Here is a 27,255-nt window from a genome sequence, read left to right as displayed (position 1 = left end):
AAAGTTGATCCGAGCTTGGACTAAAAAGTATAGTTAAGAGTTTTAGAGTCTGTTACATAAGGTTTAATGATAGAATTAGGCACATGGGGGGAGTCAGAAACATTTTAGCTTTGGAAACAGTTGAAATGAACAAAACCCTATGAAGGATGGCATGGACATTTCTTTCTATTTCTCAGTGATATTTTAGTTTGAGCTTCTGGCCACTTCATTTCTTTCTGCATTTTAAATAGTTCTTTTAAGGAACAAAACAGTCCACCATGAGTGTTCGCTTTGCTTGATGTTAAAGGGGGTGGGAGGGTTGAGAAGAAAAGCCTGCCTCCAGTCTCCTCCCTGTTTGTTGTGGTTGTGACTGTGAAGGGAGGGAGAGTGATGGCCAGCTGCTTGCTGCCCTCCCACTAGAGCCTTTACCTGGCTTAGGTTTGGGTCACGTGAGCCCCACATTTACTGGTGATCTAACTGCTCCACCTGCCTTTCAGTTTGTTTACCAGGAAATCAAGATGTGTAAACTGCAGGAAGTACTATTTGACCCTCTCCGACAGTATCTCATTACAATAATTGCTAATCTCTGAATAAGACAGCCATGTTTTGTGAGTAACAGAGAGAGAGAGGTTGTAGGAGAGGGATTTTAGGGGTTGCCACAAACAGGGCATTGTACAGGCTGGCTTGGATCCTGTTTTCCTGAGGGCTGTTTCTGCTAGCCATGGAGGTGACCTTTGGGGTCAGCAGAGCTAGGGTACAATAGTATAGGTCCTTCTTTTGCTTTTAACTGAAAAGAAGCACCCCGGCTTGTTGTTCTGGAGTATGCTGTCAGTGCTCTGCATCGAAAGGATAATGGCTACTTCCTGATTAAATCCACTCTCCACAGTAAGGCGTTCATGTTCTGTTCTCTTTTCCTTCCCCTGTACAGACAAGAGGGTTCGGTGTTTTGCTTCTTTACTTCTGCCCAGGGTCTTGCTAGTTTTCCATGTTGTGTGCTGTTAATATAAGCTGAACTAAAAAGCTTACGTTGTAATAGAAACTACTGGTTTAAGTTAGGAGATTTTTTTTTTTAAATGAGGAAGTTTCTCTGTGCGCTCTTTTATACAGCTAAAACATGCTTAACATCAATTTTGGTGAATTCGTTTGTATTTTTAGAAAATTAGAAAAGTGAAATTGATATGTAGATGTTATTCTGATCGCATAGAACTTTTGTAGATGCTCTGTTTAAAGCCCTGCATGCTGCCTATCAGGTTTTTTTTCTCCAACTACTACGTGAATAAGCACTTATATTTTATTTTGCTGTATTCCTGTGTAAATTTGTAGCTCCATTGCGCTTGCTACATTGTCGCATGCTTTTACATGTTGGAAAAGAACATGATATTGGCAGTTGTTTTGGTTAAGTTTTGCGATTCGATTAGTTAAGAGACTTAGCTCCTAAAAAAAATTGTCATCTAAGTAGTTTGAGTATAAGGAAGTCATGAGCTTCTTAGCATTAAGCTTAGAGCTGACACCCCATCTGTAGTGTTGGGAAAATCACTTAAACTGCTTACCTATTTTCTTGTTTACAAAATTACATTTTTATGATACCTACTATTCTGTGAGTGTTTGTAGAAATACCAAGTAAATTGTTGTGTTGTGTGTATTTTACTCCAAGGACCCTGCCTCAAGAGGACAAATAAATTCTAAAGAGATATAGTATCTATCAACTATGTGTAGCTACAACAGAAAAAGATCTGAGAAGCATAGCTGATTGTGAACTAGTATTGTACCTTGACAGCATAAACATAGCAGTATTTATTAGGATATTGTGGGTGTATATAGCACAAAGGAATTAGTTCCATTTCACTTTTTTTTTTTTAGTGTGTCTATAACAAAGTTTGCAAGCTGGCTTTACCAGAGATTGTGCTGATTCTCAGATCACTAACTAAAAAATGGTCCATTGAGACCTGAGAGATGTGTACATAGGTAGAGAATCTCTAAGATAACTGGTAGATTGAACAATAAGATCTATGTAAAAAAAAAAAACTTTTTAAAAATGAGATTGTTCAAACTAAAAAAGTTAGCTAATTTATAAGTATATATGTGTAGTTGATCAATAAATCCCTAAAGAAATGGTGATCAGTTGATACTCCTTTTTATACATACCAAGGAGAGAACAAGATGAAATTAATTCGAAGTTTAGCATATTTAAATATTAGTTAGATGTCAGGAAGAATCTTATGTAATTATTAATTATTATAATGGGTTATTGAATTAAGTTGTGGAAATCAAGTCTCAGACATAATTTAAAATATGATAAGATTCTTAACCTGTTGAGGATGATTTAAATATGGTTATTCCAGAAGATGTGCCCTTGATAACCTCTTAAGGTTGCTTCATGTTCAGTGTCAGACTCTGTATTCTAAGCAATTCTACCTTACAAAAAATGCTTTATTGATTTTTGATAGATTAAGTTAATCCCTGTTAACTAAATTAGCCTATTTTAAGAAAATTCAGAGATGTATTCTAGAATGATATTGATGTCACGTGTTTTTTAATCCTTAGCCAAGTCATACATTTAAAAATCTATTACAGTAACATAGAATGTGGGCCTGTGATGATATGAGTATGGAGAACTCCCAGGTGAGGAAACTCCCTCTACTAATGCAGGTTGGCAACTTCTAGGTTTAGAGAGTTGCCTGGGGATCCGAAGGTTTAAGCCTGGAAATATATAGATAGAATGTATCAGAGAGGACTTGAAACCCATGTGTCCCAGCATTTTGAGGCCCTTTTTCTATGCTTTATACTTTGATACATTTCTGTTGGATTATATGCAACCAAAATATTTTAAAGTGCTTGTAGATCTGTTATAAAATGATCAAATGAGATATCTGTGAAGTGCTTAGCACAGTGCCTGGCAAATAGTAGGTGCTTAATAACTGTTTGTCCCCCTTGTTCTCTTCCCCTTATAACTTTGGGAATATGGTAAAACGATGCTTACAGATGAGATTTAGAAACAGTTTACCTAGAAATCTGAAAACAATTTGTTTCAAACATTGGGCTACTTTTCTCTAAGCACAGATTGGAAGGTTAGGTCTAGTTGGACCAAAATTCTGTGACTCTGATCTTAATACCTAAAACAATAGGTTTTGAATAGCCAGATGCTGGCTATTCACAGTCTTTGTATAAATAGTTCTAGATAGTGATTGCTTTTGTTTTGTTTTGTTTTGCCAGATAGCTGGGATAGAAATTGGAATAAAAATATTTCTATAATTCAATTCTTTTTCCTTAACTTCAGAGCAACCAAGTGCTCTGTTAGCCAAGTAGAGTGTAATTTTTTTAATGACTCTGGGTCATTATTATAAGGATAAATTATACTTTTATTTTAGAACACAGTAACATTCCTCAGTATTTATTTAGATAATGATTTAAATCTGAAAGGAATTTTAGCAGACTTATAGTCCAGTTGCCTTATTTTAAAGATGAGAAAACTAGGTCCTTGAAAAAGATCACATATATGCTAAAAGTAACTGAGCAAAGATTTTGACCCACGTTTCCTAATTCCAAATTCTGTGCCTGTTCTAATAGTCCAGACTGCTTTACATATAAGGGGGATTGTTTGATTCTGTATTAAATTGGCTTAGGATACTGTATTTTTTGAGAACCTGTATCTTTTTCTGTTGTATTTTTCTTTCTCTGCTTTTTCAGTGAGACTACCATGTAGCAGTATTTCCTCTGACATCCCCCACCTTTCACTTATTAATTCTTCTAATCTTCTTTGGGCTTCAAAATTAAATAACCAGTCTTGTTACAACTCTGTATAAAGTAATGAGTGAGGGTTTGAGAGACTTCCTTGCGAATAAAGTCCGTGATGTCTATTTTGGTCCCAAAGGAGCCTAAAAATATTTTTTCTATGGTTTGTTTCTGTCTTCCAAACAGGTGAAATTGACAGACAGTTTTGAAAAGGGAAAGTGTTACTGAATAAAAGTAAACAGATGATATTTGTCCAATTGGAAAATTTATGATGTGTGAAATTGAGAATGTATTGAATGTATTTACTTCAATTAATAATAAACCTGGTATTTTTCAGTGAAACAGAATAATATTTAGGTAAAACATTCCAATTTCTAAAATACTGACCACAACCTTCTAACTTAAAATCATACATTTAAAGCTGGAAGAGATCATAGAAATCATCCAGTCTAGCCATCTCTTTTTACAGATTAAGAAACTGAGATCATGAGGGAATGAGAAATTTTACAGAAAAGTTCACAGGTCAGAAGTAGAAGTAGAAGAAGTAGTAGAAGAGCTGGAATTTGAACCCAGGTCTTCTACTCAAAATCCAGAACTGTTTTCACTTTACCCCTTTTAAACTCACTTATAGTTTTTTAGAAGTTATATGAATTCATTTTGCCTTTATTTTAACAAAAGACCAAAAATGAATGCTGTACACTACAGAGGAATAAGAAAATTTGGGTTGATTTCTTCTTGCGAACATTTTCTATATCAGAATTTATGTTCTTAGAGGTTGTATCTGCAAGGCAGCCCAAGGAAAAAGAATCTTTATTTTCACTTAATTTCTCTTAAAACCAAAAAGTCCCCCTACCTAGAAGATATAGAGATATAGGGTAATTAGTAACCCTGCTTGTCCTTCATATTCCATGTACAAATAAATGATATCTCTGTGGGGTTGTTTGGGCCTTTTAAAATAATCCTAAGTCCACTTGCTTTTTATATTATTAAGGAAAGGATAAACTATGATTTTGAGGATCTTGTCCTTTTTTTTTCCTGTCAAAGGTTCTTAAACTGTTAAGGTAAACTGTTGTCTATGAACTTAAAAAAATATTTTGGTAAATTTATTTTATTGCAATTGGTTTCCTTTGTAATTCTATGTGGTTTATTTTAGAAATTTAAGAACATTATTCTGAAAAGGGATCCATGGACTTCACTACACTGTCAAAGGAATTCCTGACTCTTGCTCTGGAATCTTTATGTCACTTCACTGTTGTTCCTTCAAGCTTGTAATTTATTTTTTACTGTACTTAATTATTGCATGAGATTTCTAAATTAAACACAATCATCTTTGGTACTCCAAAACAATAATTTTTACTGTAACTAAATTCATGCTTTTGTGTAATTTACTAATCCTGTTCAAAATTATCTATGCTGAACATTTGTACTTATTGAGTACTAAAAGACTGCATAGAGAATTAGTGCCAATGTATCCTTATCTCTTGTTTCATTTTATTCTTATGTTTTTCTTGAACTCTGTACCCCTTTTCATTTAGTAGTAAGCAACATAAAAGTACCTTGGCAGTTAGAAATATTTCTACCATTTTGATGATTGCATTCTTTTTGCATATAAATATTTATGTGTGAATAACTATGCTAGAATAAATTACAGCTACCGAGAATGTTTGGAAGGTGGGTATGCTTATTAACCTAATTTTCTGATTAACTGAGTGCTAACCAGAAATCTGGTTTTTAAGTCTTCACTGTTGAATTTTCAAAAATAGCCTTAGTAAGTAGTATATAAGAGTGAATTTCCTTTGTTATAAGCTTCATATCGTAGTACCTCGGAGCATCCATTTTAGATCAAATTAACAAATATTTATTGTATTTCCACTGTTCTAGGTCCTCTGATTTGATACAAAGACTTATGAGACATGGTCCTTCCCCTTGAGGAGGTAATAATTTATTTGGGGAGAACCACTTGAAAATTAAATGACAAGAAAGAAAAACTTACATAATCTTGCCCTGATAACCAAATTGTTTTGAAATAATACATTATGCCCAAGTCCATCTGTAAGTCATTTGGCTGATTGCCAGGGACACTGATTGGATGGTATAAATGATAATCTGAGCTAGAGTTCAGGACATTAGCAACAGCATCATTAACTAATTCTTATAAGCATCAGTTTGTTTACTGTTGCCATATTGCCTACTATACGTAGACAAAAATTGTTCTTATGGCAGTAACCATCCTCATGTTGTTAGGTCTTTGAGTTCCAAGGATTTGCTAGAGAATATAACGAACTCCATGATGTAGGGACTTTCATTGGAATTCTTCAAATATGTCAGAGAGAATTTTTGAGGATTAATTATAGGAGGAGGAGGAAGAGGAAGAATAGCTGCAGTAGTGATGAAACAACTATCGTTTTATATAGCATTTGTTATGTGCCAGACACTGTGCTAAGAAGCTCTCTACAGTTATTATCTCATTTGATCCTCATGACAATAGTGGAAGGTAGGTGCTGTTATTATCCCTATTTTACAGATGAGGAAACTGAAACAGTTTCAATGACCAGGATCATCCAGTTAAGTGTCTGAGGCCAGATTTGAACTTGTCTTCCTGACTCCAGACCTGGCCCTGTACCCACTGTGCCATTTAGGTATGGGTTAGACTAGGTGTCAGTTTACTTTATTTCAAATTTGAAATTCTATGAAAGTTGCTGTACTAGAGTCAGGAAAACTCTGGATTCAAATCCTTCCTTAGATAACTTGTTAACTCTTTGACTTTGGGCAAGTAACACAATGTCTCTGAGCCTCAGTTTCCTTATCTGCAAAATGGAGATAAGAATACCCATAGTACTTGCTTCACAGTGCTGTTGTGAGGATTATTGAGAGAATGTATTTAAAATACTTTTGCAAACCTTAAATTTTGCTTTAATCGTTGAATATTTTGATTATTATTATCTCTCCAAAAAATAAAAGTTGAGAGTCATTCAAACGTTACGTATGCTAGATATGAAAAGCCTGCATCACATTACTAACTGTTCAAGAGGAGCCATGTAAGGAATGTCATCAGAGATTTTGGTGGAAAAGATGGCAGACTTGTCATGTGGTGAGAGTGAGGGCTAAGAGGACTGCCTTAATACTAAATTGATATCACTGTGATGTCAAGAGGAGAGGGAGGTGTCAAGAATTTGGTTGGCTCATTGGGGAATTAATACACATGAGGAAGACAAGACCAGAGTTGCAGTCTGCCTCATGGGAGGGAATACCCATTGATTTCAGATCTGTGAAAGACTTTAAAGATACAGAATATGTCAAAGTGCTGAACTTTTATTTCTTTTGATCCAAGCTGCTTCTATAGAAGAAGTGAGGTTGACATTGACAGCAAAACTTAGGTTGTTGTTTTTTAATCAGAGACACTGTTGATTTGCACTTGCCTAAATAACTTATTCATACGTTAGCTGAGTTAAGGGGGGAAATCTGGTTAGAAGTCCTAGTTAAAGCTATTCCATTGAATTATGATTTTACTGTAACACTTAAAAGACTATAGCCATGGATTGCCTAGTCTCCGCAGACACTTTAAAAAAGATTAGCTAAAGGTGGTTTATTTTATATGTGTATATACATGTACATGTATAGCTCTCTCTACCACATATACATATATACATATGTGTGTGTGTATGTTGTGTAATTATACACACACACACCAGCTTTTAGGAATATTTGTTAGCTGCTTTTTAATGTTACCTGGTACAGTCATTCTTAATTTTTTTTTCCATTTGGAGACTGTAGCATAAAGGTGATTTCCCTCCCAACTACTTTATTGGTCTTATCTTTCAGTCTTCTTAATATGTCATTTTCCTTTTTGGAATCTTCATATTTTACAATTCCAAGAGCATAGCCTGACCTCAGGAAAAAGTTCTGTCATGTTAAAAAAAAAAGTGTACACTTTGGTGGAATTCCAACAATTAAGAACAGTGTTCTAGCCAGTTAATTAACAAGCATTTATTAAGCACTTACTATGTGCTTAATAAATATGCTTAAAATATTCTGGCATTTCATATCATTTGTCCATATTTGGATGAGCAGCAGTTGTTATTGTAGCATAAATGTTCTATGGACAATTTTATTTGGGCGAACTTGACAGTAAAAATCAAATAACACTTTTCTATTGAATTGCTTTAGAATCTGATGTAGGAGGTGATATTTTGAAAACTGCCACTTATAGTACTCTCAACTTTGCGCAGAAACTAAGTTCAGCATGTTCAAACATGCAGTAATAGGAGTATGTAGGAATGAGCACATAATAAGATGATGTCTGCAGAATGTCAGTTCTCCTACACCCTCTAAAATGGAGCACACTTAGATCTGAGTAAGAATTGGGGCACAAAGAAGGAGTGAATCTAACAAATGGAAAACAAGAATATTTAGAATTAAAGAGAGATTAAGGTAATGGCATTTTGCATCTAAGTCAGGAATTTTCTGATACTTTCTTCTAAACTCTACTCCATCGTGGGGTAGTAATTCAGTTCAGAAGGCATTTATTAATCTTTTACTAATGTGCAGCAGCTCAGGGTGATGTTGGAAGCAGAGGAATGTTGGAGAAGTAATTTTAACAAAACTTAGCATCTATAATGTCTGGGAAATGTACTAGGACTCAAGGATGCAAAGAGAAAAAAATAAGAGTCCTTTGACTCAGCTTAGGTTCTGTTAGGGGAGATGATAAAACATATCCCCTGATAAGTAAATACTTGTTAATTTGATGAGAGAGCATTAACAACTGGAGGTAGAATGGAAGACAACATAGGAGATGGCAGTTGACCTGAAATTTGAAGGAATAAAATGCTTCTGAGAGTCAGAGATGATAAGATCTGGGACAAAAGTGGTGGTAGTAGGGAGGGGAGTAATGTGGAATAAATCTGAAAAATTAGATTGTAGAAGCATTTGAATGCTAGACTAAAGAAAACTCCCTTGTGTTCCAGAGAATTGAAACCAGTGAACGTTTTTGGGAGATAGGAGAAACATGGTCAGTATGTCCATTGTAGTAATCACAGTTGTGACTGCAATGCAGATAATGGATTGAAGGAGAGACTAGAAATACTGGAAGAGAATTATTTGAAGGCTATTAAAATAGTCCAGGTCTGTGTTGGAGGTTTTGTAGACTCTTGCACAACAAAAACTTCTCAACAATGATATATTAAATTGGAATGGGTTGTTTTTGAAGGAAGTTAGTGGTTTCCTCTTCCCTAGTGGTCTTTTAACAAAAGTTAGATGACCACTTGTTGGTTAGAAGGGGTACCTAATTCTGCTATAGGTTGGACTAGATGGATGGACTCAGAGATGACTGATGGTGCAGGGTCTTAGAAAGGATGAAATCTTAGGCATTTATCCTTAGTAAAGAAAAGATCATTTCAGCCTCTGAAAATGGAGAGAAAATTAGTAGAATTATGGTATAGGGGAAAGGATTGCTCTCTTGAATAATAACCTCAGTCTAAAAAAAGGAGGAAGGGAGGTCATTGCCAAAAGAGATGTATCAAATAGGGAGACTGAGGAGAGAGAAAGAAGTTCAGAAAAGAGTCAAGATGAATAAAAGGATTGCTTCTTAGTAGTGAAGGCTCACTTGAAGTTTTGATATGATGTGGACAAATTGATATCTGTGCATGCGTAGAAATTTTAGCCTGTGATTCTGTATTCTTTGGGGCCCTACATTTTCAGTCATCCTCACTCAAAAACACAGAATCTCAAAGTTGGAAGGGTCCTCAGAAGTGATCTAATGTATTCTACACATAAGCCAGAAGCATGTGCTGGGTGAGAGAAGACAGTTTAGTTTCCCTTCCTGGAGAGAACTTAACTCCTGTCTAGTAGGAAGATAAGACACTTATAATACATAATAATGCTATATAATTGGGGTTAGTCACTTAATATTCCTGAGGCTTAGTTTTCTCATCTATAAAATGAGGCAGGGCTGGATGCCCTCTGAGCGCCCTTCTTCCTTTAGATCTGTGATCCTATGAAGTACAATAAAGTACTCTTAGAGCATACTTATGAAGGTAACTGATGAGGATAGAATCCTACCGAAATTAGAAAATAAAGTACTATAGATATGTTATCTGACAATGGCCCATAAATGTGCCAGACTCATTTCTACCGCCATAACTTTACATGTAATTGGTCCAAAAGGAAATGCATTTTCATTTCCCCATTTCCTCTTTCAAATCCTTTCCCTTGTTTAAGGCTGAATTCAGCCCTATCTCCTCCATAAACCTCCCCTAACTATTCCTCACTGACTTATATTCCCTTTGAAATTCTGCAGCCCTAAAAACTTCAATTACACAGTTTCAAGCATGATTATCAGAAGTAGAGGCAATAAACATTTATTAAGCACCTACTACCTATCAGGCACTATGCTAATAAGCACAGGGGATATAAAGAAAGATCTAAGACAGCCCTTGCTCTCAAGGAACTTAGAGTCTAGTAGGAGAAGGCAACACTTAACAAGAAGCTGAAAAGCTGTTGGGGAATGGAAAAAAAAACAACAGAGGAGGGTACTCAGGGTTTGGAGATATGATAATGTCCTATTAGCTGGGGTGCATAATCTGAAATGATCTGAGGAAGTATGAGTTTTGGAGTTGAAATCATATTACAGAATAAGTTTCTGAAAATCATGAAATCCAGGAGGTCAGATGGATGGTAAAAGAAATTCTGTGCTGATTTATGTTATTACTGTGGTTTCATATATATTCATTTCTTTTCCCAACCCAGATTATTAACTCCATAAATGCATAGTTTAAAATTTTATATTTATATATTGTCCCTAGCCAGAATATACATATTCAAAATTTTAAGAAAATGATTGATTTACATTAGTTTGCAAAACTCTGTTCTGTGAAGTTCCAGAGTTCCATATAATTTGAATAGGAGTTCAATGGGAAAATGTTAGTATTTTTCCCCTTTAAAATATTTAATATGAAGTCTTATACATATCAAAAATACTTATTGTGTATACCAGTTTTTCACCAAACTAAGCTTATTTCTTTCCATTTTACCCCAAAATTGCCTTTCCCTTTTTTCTCCTGGGGTTTTATATCTATATCAAAACTCCCCATAGCATCATTTTTGTACTACATCTATTTTAAGTCCCCAAGTATGCTTCTTAACTTGATATATCCAGACTGATTAGGACAAAGAACACTTCAGACATATGAAAATATGACATTTCAGCACATCTTTGGGCTGATTGCACATGAATTTGTGTATTGTGTGGCATTTTAAAATATCCTCTTATTTTGTATTTTAAAAAATGCACATTTTGCTGTATAAACAGAATAAGAACCTTCCATTCCCTCTTATGTGGAGCTGCATTACATCTTTTAAGTCAATCTGACACAGCAAGGTCTCATCAGAGAGTATATGGAGTGGCGTTTCCATGTTGAGATAATATACTGACTGTAAATGCATGCATGTGCTGAATGTAAGTATTGGGAGAAAAGCTAGAAGGTCTACAAAGCAGTCTGGATACAGTAGAGATACAACAGAAGTCATGTGGTTGAGGTTACAGTAAACTTGAATAAGGGAATGAAGATATGAGATCTTACATTTAATAATATATTAAGAGTTAGGAACAATACTAATGTGGACTCATTGAGTTTTACTGCATGCACAAAGGTATCTGGAAGGTGACTGGCCTGGAATCAGTTAGCCAAGAAAACTTTTTTATTTCCTAAAGTTCATCATTATGTGGTTGGAAACATTCAAATAGTTTTTAATGCTTAGTGAATATAGAGAGTGCAGTAAATACAGAGAAGCTGAAAGTGTTGTAGATTCTACAGGTAAACACACATAAGTGTCACAATGACATGCCTCTCTTGTGAATGTACAGTTTGTGACCATGGAGAACGTACAAAGAACTGGTTGTCTGCTACCTATCCCTTTCCTCACAAACCTTGATGACTCTCCAGACCCAACCAAACTGGAACTCATACATAATGAGAACCAAGGGGATTAGCTTCTGAAAGCCCTTAAAATTCCCCAATTTCCATTTCGTTATTATTCTTTCAGAAGTCTTCTCTTTATCCTTTGCATTATTAAACTGGTTTTGTCAAGTACTTGTTTTTAGATTAGCGGTCAATTGTATTGCTTTAAGTTTTGTTTAATTACTAGTATCACAACAGCATTTTAAAAATAGTTTTTATTGCAGTTGTACAGTATTTCAGTTACAGTATAAACTACACAGGCTTTTGGAGGATACTGCCTACCGTTTAATATCACTATCTGTGGGAAAATGTTCGAGATTCCTAACAACTGCTTTACAGAACTTTAAAAACAAAATCCTATTCAAAATTGGTGAAGTATCTATAATACTCATCAAGGAAGGTACTGTGCTAAAAATAAAACATTTATACACATACCCACACATATATTATGTATATATTTCTATTTACTATAATTATATAAGGCCTTTTTTTTTTTTAATTTTTTTATTTTTTTTAATGTTTAACAATCACTGCCATACAATTGCGATTTTATCCCTCCCCACCCACCCCCCACTACCTCCCTCCCTCCCCACGACTGCATACAATTCTGTATAGATTCTACATATACTTTCCTATTGAGTATATTTTCACTATCGTCATGCTATGTAGTCAGACTAAGATAAATGAAAGAATCCGTATAACAAATCAGAACATGATACACAAACAGATACACATACACAAACATGATCTGCTACATTATGTGAGTGACTTCCATATTTCTCTCTCTGAGTGTGGAAGGCTTTTTGCCTTGAGGTCCACCATTGGGATTTTTTTTTTTTTTCAGAAGTTCTTGTGTTATTACAAAAATCTAAGTCTACCAGAAAAAACTCTCACACACTGTGGTTGTTGCTGTGCATAAAGTTCTCCTGGTTCTGCTCCTTTCACTCAGCATCAGGTCATATAAGTCCTTCCAGGCCTCTCTGAAGTCTTCTTGTTCATCATTTCTTATGGCACAATAGTACTCCATTACATTCATATACCATAATTTATTCAGCCATTCCCCAATTGATGGACATCCCCTTGACTTCCAGTTTTTGGCAACTACATATATAAGGCCTTTTTTAAATTTAGGTATACCCCTTTATATTTGATATGCAGAATTCCATTTTATACAACAAAAAGTATTTTAATGAGATTCTAACATTTTCTAACTAGTTTAAAATCTATTTTTGATTCAACATAATTTTTGCATATTTTGAAGTCAGTATATACTCTGACAAGTTTTTATGTAGTTGTCATAAATTACAAGATGAAGTAATTGGCATTAGTTTTGAATGTTTAATGTCTTTTCTTCTTTTTTTAAACCCACACTTATTTTAAAATTAAAGAAAAGGTTAAAGAGTGTTTAATATCTTAGTTTTAGTTGCAGGAATCCAAACTGTGATAGAAAAGGGAAAACTGGGAGGTGCAGGGGGTTGCACTACAGAATTGTACTATGGAATCCTTAAATTTCTTCAAAATGAAATGTCCTATAGCAAACCTCTCCTGATTCCAAGAGTTATCACCTTCCTCAAATTATATTGAATTTGTTTTCCTCCAGTAGTTCTTGAGGGCACAGGCTATTTGTTATTTTGTCTCTGTGTATTCCCAATGCCTAACAACACACCTTACACATATTAGGAGCTTTGTGAATGCTTGATGAATTGAATTATATTATATGATCTGAGAGCTGTGAAAGACTTTAGAGATTAGCTCAGCAAACCCCTTTATTTTACAGATAAGGAAATAGAACTACAGAAATTAGGTTATTTATTGATGGTTATTCTTAGGAGAGCCAAAAACCAGTTATGGGACGGGCGTTCAGCAGCTGACTCTCCCAACAGAATTATCTTTACTTCTAAAATAAAAATGATTTTAAACAAATTTGATGATTTGAATAACCAACACATCAATATACATTTTGTTAGCTACCTTGTTTATAAATATATTTGTGAAAATTGTATTTAATTATGACTACCTCCATATGAGTTACACCAGTAGACAAGTTATAACACAAAGAGAAAGATACTTTATGTACATAAGAGATTTTTGTGAAGCTAAAATCTTACCAAAAAACTTGTTGTTTGTACATATAATATGTGTTGTGAATTGTTACTTGGATTACTTTTAAATTCACAGAAGCTAAATATTGAGAAGAAATGTCTCATAAAATAAGGAACCTGTTTTCTTACATGATTGAAATACTGTTTGAGTTAAAATGTTTAGTTCTTAAAGCCTCAAAAGTTCTATGTTAGGAAATGAAAATTAGTGAACAGATATAGTTAAGTCTTGCTCAAGTAAATTGAGATATCCTTATTTTAAAAAGGGGGAAAATAGAAAAGACAAACCATCACAATTTTTTAAACTATCATTTTCAAATTACTGTTTATGATTAGTATGTATGACAATGACATTTACATTGCTTAATGTTATTATTTAGTTTTATTATCTGTCTGCCCATCATCAATGATTATAAATTTGTCCATGATTCCGTCTGTGGGCAAATTTACCACTTTCCATGTCTGCTCAATACAATAGTCACCATTTTGTGATAGCTATCCTCATGTAATAGTCATGTCCAATGGCTAATAATAGAATCTACATGAAATGAGTTTACTCTGCTTTATAAATTTAGAATATACATATATTTTTCCATGTATTTTTCAATTTAACAAACATATTAATTGCTACTGTATCCAGACAACTATGCCAGGTACTAGGTAACATAATGTGTTAACAGAAGACTTAGTCCTTGCCCTCGAGGAACTTTTAGTCAAATAGAGGGCCTGTTACATATACATAAACAACTATGTTACAAAATAACATGTATCAGTGATTTGCAGACAAAGTGCTCTGTGAGATCTGGTGGGGAGAGGTGATTACTAATTAGAAGGATTAAGGAAGATGTCTGGTAAGAAGTAGTATTTTAGTTGACATCTGAAGGCAAGATCTGAGAAATTATTTATTCCACACTTCTCTATTTGATAATGATATCATCCTTTATAGGTGAATCATGTACCCATTTGGAGTTATCTTAGTATATGGTGTGAAATGTTGGTCTGTACTTAGTTTCTGCCTGACTACTTTCCAGTTTTCCCAACTTTTTTTGTTGTTGTTAGTAAATTCATGCCCCAACAGCTTGGATTATTGAATTTATCAAACACTAGATTACTGTATTCATTTATTTCTGTATATTTTGTGCCTATTCTGTTCCACTGATCAACATCTCCCTTTCTTAGCTGGTACCAAACTGTTATGATAATTATTGCATCAATAAGTGTTGTTTATTATGGTCCCCATGCTGTGATAGGCATGAGAATAGAAGACAAAAATGAAACGTCTCCTGTCTGTCTTCAGGGAGACTCTGTTCTATCAGAGAAGACATGTACATAAATAATTATACTCAGAATATATCAAAATAAATGCAAGGTAGTGTGGAAGGAAGGGTACTAGTGCTGAAGAGGGTCTTAAAAAGGGTTTCATGCAGTTGAGTTGCTTTTCTTGAGTCTTGAAGGAAGCAGGGGATTCTCAGGAGAGGAGATTAAATAGAGAATATGTTCCTGGCCTGGAAATGGTTAATACAAAGGTAGAGACATGGGATGTGTCATGTATGAAGTACAGCAAGAAGGCTAGAAGGCTCTATTGTAGGAGGAATAATGTATAATGAGCCCAGAAAGGTACACTGGGGCAAGGTCTTCAGATGACAAATAAAGGGACCTATATTTGATTCTATGGGCGGCTAGGTGTATGTTCGTCCTGTGTTGCTGAGGACGACCATGCCATCAGAGAAATGATGACATGACTTGCACTTGACTTTGTTTTGAGGGAGGGAGGGCTGTGCAGGTCGCCAGCCTCACTTCTCCTCCAAAGCCATCTGAATTAAGAGGGCAGCTAGGTGGTGCAGTTGATAAGAGTGTGGAGTCAGGAAGTTCTGAATTCATATATGACCCCAGACACTTACTAGCTTTGTGACCCTGGGCAAGTCACTTAACTCTGTCTCAGTTTCTTCACCTGTATAACGAACTGGAGAAGGAAATTACAAACAACTTCAGTATTTTTCCCCAGAAGACCCCAAATGAAGTCATGAAGAGTTAGATGCAACTGAAAAAAAGGACTTTGCCTATCTTTCATTTGTCAAAAGTTACTGTGGAAATTTCCCTTGAGTAACCATTCAATAACAATTGAACAACAAAATAGTTAATTCTAGATTTAACAGAGAACCATGAAGGTTTAGTAAATAGGGGTGTGATATGGACAGATCTGAACTTAAGGAAAATGACTTTCACACATATGTGAAGGCTAGAGAAGAAAAGTGAAAAACAAGGCAAAGGAGATCAATTACTAAGGAGTTGTGATGGTTCAGGAAAAAGGTGATGAGGGCAGGGGATAAATTCAAGAGATGTTGTTAAAATGGCAAGATTTAGCAATTAATTTTATATGTGGGGTTCACCAGGGGAGGGGAGGAAGGAATACTTGAGGATGACACTGAGCTTGCAAACCTTAGTGACTTTAAGTGCGGTGGTGTGCTGGACACAAATAGGGGTATTCAGAATAAGATTAAGTTTAGAGGAAAAATGACTTCTGTTTTGGACATGTTGACTCTGGGATATTTGTGGGATATTGTCAGAAATGTCTGATAAACAGCTGATGATGGGCTGAGGGACTAGAGCTCAAGAAAAAGGCTGGGACTGGATATATAGATTTATTAATTATAGTCATAGAAATAGTAATAAAACCCATGGAAGCCAATGAGGTTATCGACTAAGAGAGAGAAGACCCAGGACACAGTCTTGGGGCACATCCATAGTTAGAGGATGTGATATAGATGATGACTTAGCAAAGGAAATTGAAGAAGAATTTTCAGGCAGGTTGAAGGGGGGAGAGTATTGTCATCAGAACCAAAGAAGGCAGGGTATCCAAGAAAAGGGGATAGTAAATAGTGTCTAATACTGCAGAAATATCAAAAAGGGTGAAGACTGAGAAAAGACCATCAGATATGGCAATGAAGCAATCATTGGTAACTTTACAAAGAGCAGTTTCACTTGAGTGATTGAATTTGATGCCAGATTGCAAAAGACTGAGAAAATGAATAAAAGGAGAAGTGGATACAATGAGCATAGACATTTGTTTTTATTTGTTTTTGTTTGTTTTCTTTTGTTTTTAGTTTGTCAGAGAAAGAGAGGAGAGATATAGGATGACAGTTTGAGCAAATTGTAGGGTCAAAAAGGGTATTTCAAGATGTGGTAGTTTTTATGTGTTTGTAGATGCAGGGAGAGATTGAATAAAAAAAAAATGAGGAAAAAGGGATTACTCTGGAGGCAATTTGCTGAAGAAGAAATAGAATATGAGATCACAAGGGTTACAAGGGTTAATTTTGGTGAAGAGAAGGGCCACTTCTTGAATGGAAACTAGAGTAAAGAAGGAGCAAATGGTGGATGAAGTCAAGGGGCTGTGATGAGTTGTAGAGAAGAAATGAAATGGGATCTCATAGACAATGGGCTAGGAAGCAAGTTCTTTCAGCTGTTTAGAGTGGGTGCTGGGGGAGAGAGAGGTGGTGTGGTAGGTTTGAGGAAAGAAGAGAAAGTTTGGAGTATCTGTCCTGGGGAGCAATACAAGACAGTCATTTTGGAGGAGTAAAGGACGACATCTATCCAATTAAGATTGGACAGATAAACTTGATAAGCTTATTGTGGTTGCTTCTACACTATTACATGTCTTTTTCTAACTCCATTCAGGATCCCAGTGGTAGTAGCTGAGGATAGAGAAGAATGCAAAAAAAATGTAGGAAAGAGGAGGGAAAATATTGAAGTCATAAGGAACAGTACCAAGCAAAGATATGAAGGCTTGAAAATTTAGAGTGTGTGTGTGTGTGTGTGTGTGTGTGTGTGTGTGTGTGTGTGTGTATGTAATCCAGTTTGACTGGGACTTAAAGTTTTGTGGTGGGGTAGTATAGCATGTCATAAAGAAGGAAAAGAAATATGGTGAGTCTTAGCAATTTGGAATTTGGACAAGACACTTGGTAACTTATTGGATGTGACAGGTGAGGAGGAAGTAGCAGTTAAAGATAACCCCAAGATTTCTAACTGAGGAGATGACAATGACAGTGCCACTGACAAAATTAGTGAAGTTGGGAGGAACAAGATTTGGAGAAAAGAATAGATATACAAAGTTTTCAGCAGGGACTTCAGAGAGAAATGGCGTAAGCAGTTGGAGATGCATGACTTACACCTTGGGAGAAAGGTCAGGGTTGAGGATATTGAAACTGTAGAAATGAAATAAATGAGATTCCTAAGGGAGAGAGTTGAGATTAAAAAAAAAAAAAGGGAAGAGGACCAAACTTTAAGGAATAGTGCCTTAAGAGCTATTGAAGAAGTAAAGAAGTCAGGCAAGTTTGTTGTCTTAGAGGCTAAGGGAAAAGAAAACCAGAAGGAGGAGGTGTGGGTCATCAGCATCCAGGACTGCTTCAGAAATGAGAACCAAATAAACAACATTTAATTTGGTGAGCAGATGCCGCTGATGACCCTTGACAGGGTAGTTGTGGGAATGTAAAGCAGATTATGAACTTTTAATGGATTTCTTGTTTTTTAGTATATATATATATATATATATATTATATATATATGTATATGTATGTGTGCACACACATATATAGTATATAACCCTTCAGCTACCTTTTTCCACTTAATCAATTTACTGGTATATTCTAGTGTGAATAACTTCATATATTCCTTCTCTGGAAGTTATATTATTACTAACTTCATAACTACTTTTGGCCAGGAGAGAAAGATGCAGGTGGGTATGGCTTTTCCATGTTTCATTAAGGTTAGCATGTGATATAACTAACTTTACACAAGTAGCAATGCATCTTTCATGACTGCAGTATAAGTTGATAATTGAAAAGCATTATCTGCTAAAGTCCACTTTTTAATAAGACCCTTATGTGGTAAATGTGCCAAATATTTTTTATTTTTAGTTTGGAAAATGACTGTTATAAAGCTATTGTAATATACAAAGTGTATGTGTGTACTCTTATAATCTTTGAAATGATAGAGATGTTTGGAAGTATGATACAGTGGAACTACTTTGAACTTCCTCCTGTACTGCCCTTTGCTCCTCCTCCATCATATATTGGAATTTTTTAAAAGCTATTTTAAAAATAAATTACATTAATGTAAAATTTGTGCGGTCAGAATATAGACTGTTATCTACATTCATTTCTCTAGCAGGTTAATGTTATAAAATTGAGCTGACTGCTTGGCTGTTGGGATTAACTTGTATAACATATCTGGTTTGTGTTTGAGGGCTTGTATAATGATTTCTAAACCTGTATTAGTCTCTAGACTGAATTAATATATTTTCATCTAATGGAAATAATCTAGATGTATTTAAAATGTAGATTCAGGATTAACTGATGACTGACTAATCTGACCAAGAGACGCATTTGCAAAATTGCTTTCAAATTTTTGGGTATAATATCTTGTAATATAAACTGCTAGATTTTACATTGGGAAGTTAGCACCCTTCAGCCTGCATAAGGAAGGTGGGAAAGAGATACATTGAAGAGAATTGCAATAAGTTGAGTGCTCTGTTAACTGGCCCATAAGACCATGGCAGTGATTTTAAATAAGCATTTAACCTAGAATTTGACATGTCAATTTCAAAAGAAAAGTCGCACTTCATATTTGTAAAGCTTTTGTGAATCTTATTGCACTAAATAAATACTAGTTATTACCATCCAGTCTTGCCAAACTCATCTTTTTTTTAAAAATTATTTTATTTGTTTTCAGTGTTCTACAATCACTTCCATATATCTTAGATTTTTTTCCTCCTCTCTCTCCCTCCTTTCCCCCTGCCTCCCCCCTCCCCCTCTGAGACAGGGTACAATCTTTTATAGGTTCTACACATACATTCCTATTAAATACATTTTCACCTTCTTTATTTTGCATAGAAGAATTAAAGTGAATGGGAGAAACCATAAAACAAAATAAAGCATAATATGAAAGAAAATGGTTTGCTTCATTCTGTAATCAAATTCCATAGTTCTTTTTCTGGATGTGTTAGGCATTTTGCCTCAAGAGTCCATTGGGAATTTTTTAGGTACTTGCATTGCTATGAAGGACTAAGTCTACCAGAAAAATTCCTCGTACACTGTGGTTGTTGCTGCATACAGAGTTCTCCTGGTTCTGCTCCTTTCACTCAGCATCAGTTCATATAAGTCTTTCCAGGCCTCTCTGAAGTCTTATAGCACAATAGTATTCCATTACATTCATATACCACAACTTGTTCAGCCATTCCCCAATTGATGGGCATTCCCTTGATTTCCAGTTTTTGTCTACCACAAAGAGAACTGCTCTAAATATTTTTGTACATGTCGGACAAACTCATCTCTTGCTATTGTACCAATACAACATTCCATCTCTTATCTTCATGCCTCCGGTAGCATAGACTATTCCGATGTCCTGGAATGTACTCCTCTGCCTGTTTGCATCCCTGATTTCCTTCAAAACTCATCTCAAAGACTTCCTCCTTTTGGAAACATTTCTTGATTCTCTCCAGCTACCATTCCCCCTTCTCTATCTTCTTGTATTCTATTTGTATCTGTTTATTGTACATATTGTTTTTTCCCTATAGCATGTAAGTTGCTTGAGGGCAGGGACTTTCATTTATGTCTCTATAAGCCCAGTCTCTAACAGGGTGTCTAGCACAAAGTAGACACTTAATGCATATTTGCTGATTCACTTAAACTTTTAGTTTTGAGAGGAATACCTAGTTCTCCCATCACAGTGGCTTCCTTCAGTTTACTACAGAGTAGGCTATTTATGAAGAATATTTTCAAGATGTTATTTTCTCTTTTCAGTTCTTGTTTATGTATTCAGCAGCTTAGTTTTTTTATATTGTATAATCAGCTCAACTTTCTCCATTCATTGTTTTATTTCATTATGCAATTATTAAATTATGTTTTGCATATTTCGTTAAGGACATGTTAAGGCCAGTTTAGGATGCATAGTTAGGCACTGTTTTGTAGAATAGGTAGCTGACAGATCCAATTTGCAATTTGGCGTTAGGCATTCTGCCTTCTCTGCATGGCCAGGTGTATCATGCTAAGTTTGGGGCATGTCCGTACCAAGTAGAATGTAGACAAATTGGAGAGAGTTCAGAGAATAACAACAAAAATAATGAGTGAGTTGATGAAAGGACTTATTTATGAAGGTAGATTAAAGGTCCTAATATCTAATTTGGCCAGACTATATCACAAGTGGGACTATGAGAGGGCATCATATTAACTGTCTACATATCTTTGGAGACCATAAATATCACAGATGGAGAGGAATCATTTCTAGAATTACTGAAATGGAATAGAAAAAAGGAAACAGTAGGCTGAATATTAGTACAGAATTTCTGCATAAAACTATAAAACTTTGGATTAATCTTTCAACATCAGAAATTTTATTGCCTGACCTATCTAAAATCAGAATTGATGTGTTACTATTTTGCAGGACAGGTTGACAGGAGTATGAACTAATTAACTAATTAGACCTTTTTGAACATTATAGATTCTGTTATCCTCAATGTTTGGCACAAGACATGCCAGTAAATACAGCTAGATTTACCTTTGGCCTCCTTTGGCCATGCCTGGTATTTCCACTGACAGTGGAAAAACTTAACAAAATATGCTTTATGTGTGACAAGCTATGGAATTGCCTTTTCAACTATCTCCCTTTAATCAGTTCAACAATATTTATTAAGCACTTATTCTGTACAAGTCACTGTGTATGGTGCCGATGATACAAAAGAGAAAAGAAATTAGTTCTTGTCTTAAAGGAGCATATATTTTACAACATGTCAGTGGATCTGTAATGTGAATGGTCCCTTACACTAGGGCAGAGTGCAACCCATTCCCATCTTCTTACCTTGTGTAACTCATTTCCAAGCCCTTAAGTCCTTTATGGAGCATTCAACCAATCAGCTAGAGCCTTTCCTCTAGATCTCATGACATTACCTGTGTGCCATGTCCTTCATTCTTCATTCTTTCCCTGTGATCAGTCCCTTTCCTTTTCTGGTAATTTGACTCTTTGATAATATCCTTTATAATCGCAATTGTAATCCACTTTGTATGCGCACACCATTGCTGAAAATGTATTGCAGTTTACTTATGCCTACAGTGAATCTCCGTTGACCTTTGTTTGACTTACATTGTTGAATTCTTGGAATCCCATGATTTTTAGCCATAGAGCGCTATCAAAAGAATATTCACAGTAAAAAGATGGAATTTTGTTTTAGGTAGAGACTTGGGGTAAATGAACGCACTGTATAATCATGTAGTTTCGTGACTTTGGGATTGGCTTTGATTACTCGCTCTTGCACAACCCAATTAGTCTTTTGCCAAATCTTGCAATTTCTGTATCCATAATATCTTTCACGTTGATCTTACGACGCACATAGCTAACAATCTAGTCCAGGCTTTCATTATCTCTTACCAGAGTTATTTGGATATTCTCCTGAGACCTAAGTGATCCTGCTCCCTCAAGTCTTTTGCTTTGCTTTTTATACCTGCCAATGTGGTTTTTGTAAAAGACAAGTCTCACCATATCACTCCCCTTTTCTCACCAAACTCCAGTGGTTCCTTATTGTTTCTAGCATCGAATTTAAATTTGCAAACATATAGAAATAGAGAAAAGGGAGGGAGACACAGGGTCTGTGGTTTCCCCATGAGCTGCCAGCCATCATTTCCACTGTATATATTCTTCATCCATTTGATTTTTTTGATGGTATAAATAGGCCAAAATCTTTAGAGTGACTATGATTCTCATTTAGGAAACTCCACAGTGTTCTAAGGTGTAATGTGATCAGTAAAATGTCATTCATGAAAAGGAACATCTACAGGAGTTCATTACCTGAAGTCTTTAATTTGGAATTGGCAGTGAATATCTTCTGGGAGAATTAAAAATTCCTTTGGTGACATAAATGTTCCTGGTTTATGCCTTGCTTGCTTTGTAGTATCGTAGGGTTATCCAGTCCTGTTATCAAATGTTGTGTCTGTTAAAGAATCTTATATGATTTTAACAAAAGAATAGAAGATGCTTTATTGGAAGAGAGTCTTTGCAGTTGAATTTTACTTTATTCAGATATTAAGTGCTTTTTCATCATCAGTAAACAGTCATCATAGCAAGATCTTATGTTTTCTTTGTCTTTGGTCAAACATCTTTAAAATTTTTATCTGTAGACTATTACTGTCAAACCCTACCTGTTCTTTTTTCAAATTTTCTTAAAGCATGTTTTTAATATGTGAACAAATTATTCTCCTAAAGATGTGTGTGTGAGACACACACACACATATGCACACACACATATGCACACACACACATGCACGTACATATCGAGTTACTATTTTAAAGTTCAAGATGAAAAAATTTGTGGGCAGAGTGTTGAAAATTAGGTTTTCATTAATTAACTAGGTCTTCTTAATAGTTTTAAACAATTCTCTAGGTACAAATATTGGAAAAGTGAGGATAAATATTACCCAGAAACTTCCCTTTAAAATTTTGTTTTGTTTCAGGTCATCCAAATGAAATGATTAGAGGGGTAGCATCAAAACAAAGTTTCTTGTTTCTGTTATCAGCTTTTCAGATCAGTGCATAAATTAGACTACTCAGAAGACAATTTGGAATATGTTATTAATTGGCAGTTATTTTAAGTTTCAGTTGGCTGGGTAAATGTGTATTTTACAAGATTAAATTTCAGAAAAGAGAATAAAACACGATGTCAGAAGATACTGCTTTAGGAGGTCCTTTGTTGCTTGCCCTCCCCTTTGTCCTTTGTGTAACATTCTTTTAAACTGTCCATAAATCAGGATTTCTTTCGTATTTAGAAATAAAAGAAAGACAGTGTTAGCTTATTACTTTTATTCTTCTATCATATTATCAATTTAATTACCCACTTAGTAGAAACTAAGTGGATATAGCCGAGATTATTTGCAGCTATATTAGCCTATTTAGAGGCTCCTAAAATCTTTGTGTCTATCATGGACTCCTTTAGCAGTCTGGTGAAGGCTATGGACCTCTCTCCAGAAGAATATTTTTAAGTGCACAAAATAAATACAGAGTGCTACAAATTATTACTCAAATACGGTTATCAAATTTTAAAAATTCGTGGACCCCAGTTGAAGAACCCCTAAAGTGCATCCATTAGTAAATATATTTTGAACAGATAATGAGTTACTTGAGCTTAGAATGAAAAACAAGGAAGAAAGGTTGGATTGTTTGGGGTGGAGTGAGAATTGAAAAGTTTAATGACTCTAAGTTTCTCTTTGAATCAGAGGCCCATCCTTTGAATGGCATTGTTCTTCTGCTATTAATACATAGCTTTGAGTCACAGAACACTAAATTTTTCTGAAGAATTGAAATTAAGGAGCACTCAGAGGACAGTGGACAATGCTACGTGTTGAGCAGGTTGTAACATATTCCAAACAAGGAGCTATGTAAGCATAGAAATCTATGAGTAAGAAGTAAGATTACTTGGTCACAGGACAAGAATGAGGGATAGCCAGTAGGCAGACTACATGCTTCATTGGTGTCCTCCTCATGTCAGGATACAGGAGCATCCAGTCCTCTGGACAGTGGACAAAAGTTGAAAAGGATGAGCAGGCATGGATCTGTGGCGAGATATATTTTTGTGAAGAGTACCCTCATCAGTGAGATCACAAATCCACTTGAGTATTTGCATAGCTGTATTGTGATGGGAAGGAGTCCTATTGTGAATTACAAATTTTAATTAACATAACTGATTTTACTTGTTAGTATATATTTACTGTGAATGTTTTAATTATCCAGCATGTTGAGGGAATTTGGAATCCTGGTTCTTAAAATAAATGTCTGTTAACTGAGAGTTAATTCATGTTTTCCCAAGAGGTTTCTCTTTAATTTTAAAACTTGTTTGGAATTATGGGGTTGGCATTCCTCATTAGAAAGGAGCCTCTCTGACCAAATAATTGAAACAGTTTATCCCTTCTGGAGATGTCAGAGCCTTCCCTATCTTGAAGACTAGAAGCTTTGAAAGGGCAGTAGTTTACAAGTATAGATTTGATGAGATTATCTGTACCTGGATCCAGAAAGGCTAATTCTATTGCCAGAACCTGCCTTTTGGGAACCGAACTGCCTTAAGCAGGCAGATACATTAACAAAAGGATTTGTTACCAGACTGAAGATTCATATTAGACAAATAACAAAAATGCTGATTTTTAGAGCTGTGTAAACAAGATAGAAAATAATGCAAATTCTATTCTGTATTCCACAATGAGCTCTATTTAAAATACTATGTGATGGCTCATGATGGTAGAGGTGGCCCTGAGTTCTCTTTAAGTGTATAGTAGTAGAGTAAACAATGAAGACCAGGATGTTACTGTCTTCATCCTATCTCATAGCTGACTTATTGGTCAAGGGAACTTAATGCTGGTACAGTGATAAAGCTTGTTTCTCCTAGGAACATTTTCTAATGATATTCTTGTTGCCTTCAAAGCCTTAGTGTCTTAGGTTGCTGGAGGGTGGGGGAATCTTTAAATCTTTTGTTGTGGCTAGGTTACTCTTCAACATGGCCTTCTTGGCCTTCAAGGCTTCTATCTTGAGGGTGAGGATCACCAGTTCCTTTTTCATCTTTGATGCTATCTTGGGGGAAAGGCAATTAAAAAAAACCCAAACCATTCTACTTTGTTTCTTGTAGAGTTGGATATCTCAACTTCTTTGTTGCCTTTTTTTTTGTATCAAATCTTTTGTTGTTGTATTTAAGCTTCAAAGAGATCTTGGAAGATGAACTCCCAGATATTTGGATTTTATAATTTCTTCTAATGGACTTTATGTTGTTTCCTCCTGCTTTTGTTAGTTATGTATAGAAATGCTGGTGATTGGGTATTTATTTGTATAGTGCTTCCTTCTGAACATATTAATCATCTGGATTAGTTTCTTCATTTGTTCTTTGTGGCAGTCATTTACAACCATCAGGTCATCTGCAAAAAGAGATTAATTTTTTTCCTCTTTGCAGATGCTTTTGTCTTTAATTTCTTTCTCTTGATGCATTAGTATAGCCAGCATTTTTAGTACAATGTCAGATAATTATGAATTGGGCAGTGGGAGGATTCTTGCTTTTACAAACCCTGTGCTTACTGAGAATGTTTCCAGTGTTGTTCATTGACATAATGGTAGCTCTTGGTTTTAGAGATGCTTTTGAATCTTTTAAAATTTAAGAACCCCACATATTTTGTTCAAGGTCTTTTTCTTCATCTGTTGATGTAACGATTCTTCTATACTCGTACATAAATACATTAAGTAAAATGCTCTGAGACTTTTAAAGAGATATACATGCTCAAATCTACTATAATACTTCAATTATCTGAAAGCCCTACTTTTGACAGTCTCTGCTATTCCACACACAAATCCACTTCTCAGTAGTAAGGAAAAAAATGTTATAAACCACATATACGGATTAGAAGAGTGAAGCTGCCCTCATGACATATTGCCTATTGATTTAGAATTCAATCTCAGTTGTGATTTTACAAGTTTGATTATTTAATTTCCACTAGAGATTTTCCTAAAACAAAAGTTTTAAAGGAAGGACTATTTTGTGGTGTCACTCTGAAAAATCACAGCTTGTTTTGAAGGGAGACAGCAGAATCAGCCATAGTAAACCGCAGCCATTAGTATAGGCATAAAGAGCCTTAATACCTCAACATGCTCCTGAATTACCAAGACTAGGTTTAATTACATTTAATATACTAGGTGTTAGATATCAGTAAATTATATGCTATAATTTTTAAAAATTTCCATTGAAATGACAATTTTTACAATTTTCAAAGTTTTGGTCTGTATCTGGTAAGTAAACCCAATTCTGCTTAATACTTCATTTCCTGACAATTTGGAGTAAAAGACTACTATCATCAAATATATGCTTAAAATGTCTTGCAATATGTATTTTTAAAGAGTTAGACATTTTTAAAACTAGTTTAGAAGCTAAGATAAACATGTAAAAGTCAACTATCGTTTAATCTTATTCAGGACTGTAGTAGATGTCACTAAGTCTCAGTGTATGAATATTTATATATTATAATAATTTCACATTAGGCATAATAAGACATTAATTTTTAAGGGAGAATATTTAAGATAATAGTTCAGAAAAGGGAGAAATCTCTTTAGGTTGAAGTTAGGGAAACTTGATTTAAAGAGATGATCTAAGATCAGTGCTCATTTAGTGTTGTACACTGAAACAGTACTTTTGGCTATATAGCAAAAATTTCCTATCTGATAGTATTTTGAAATAAAGCTAGAATAGTAGGTTAAAGCCTGATTGTGGATGGCGCTAAATAAAAGGGGCTAAGCTCAAAGTTTGAATTTATGGGCAACTATTAAAGGTTTTTAAAAAGAGGAATAATTATTGATGGCAAACAAGTTTTCACAGTAACTGGCAAGTAGTGAGCACTCAACAAATACTGAATTACATTTTTTTTTTAGAGGAAGAAAAGTTTTAATATTGGTTTTAGGGAAAAATTATTAATTTGGTCTAT

General features: G+C 35.0%; 1 protein-coding gene across 20 annotated transcripts in view; it reads left to right on the top strand.

The window, feature by feature from the left end:
* The window catches only part of BAZ2B (bromodomain adjacent to zinc finger domain 2B), a 353,036-nt gene that overhangs the window by 138,451 nt on the left and 187,330 nt on the right, over positions 1–27,255 (top strand). For 2 of the 20 annotated variants that reach the window (XM_072612089.1, XM_072612073.1), the window contains exon 1: positions 577–864. The exons of 15 other annotated variants lie outside the window; for them this stretch is intronic. The gene's annotated coding sequence lies outside the window, so the exon portion shown is untranslated. Of the gene's footprint in view, positions 1–458; positions 865–5,627; positions 5,646–27,255 lie in introns of those variants that run through there. 3 more of the 20 variants (XM_072612093.1, XM_072612074.1, XM_072612072.1) reach the window with 3 other exon arrangements.

This window comes from Notamacropus eugenii, chromosome 5 (assembly GCF_028372415.1).
Source record: "Notamacropus eugenii isolate mMacEug1 chromosome 5, mMacEug1.pri_v2, whole genome shotgun sequence".
In the NCBI taxonomy this organism is placed as follows: Eukaryota; Metazoa; Chordata; class Mammalia; order Diprotodontia; family Macropodidae; genus Notamacropus; species Notamacropus eugenii.
Note: the sequence above shows the minus strand (reverse complement) of the source record. Positions and strands in the feature narration are given on the sequence as shown.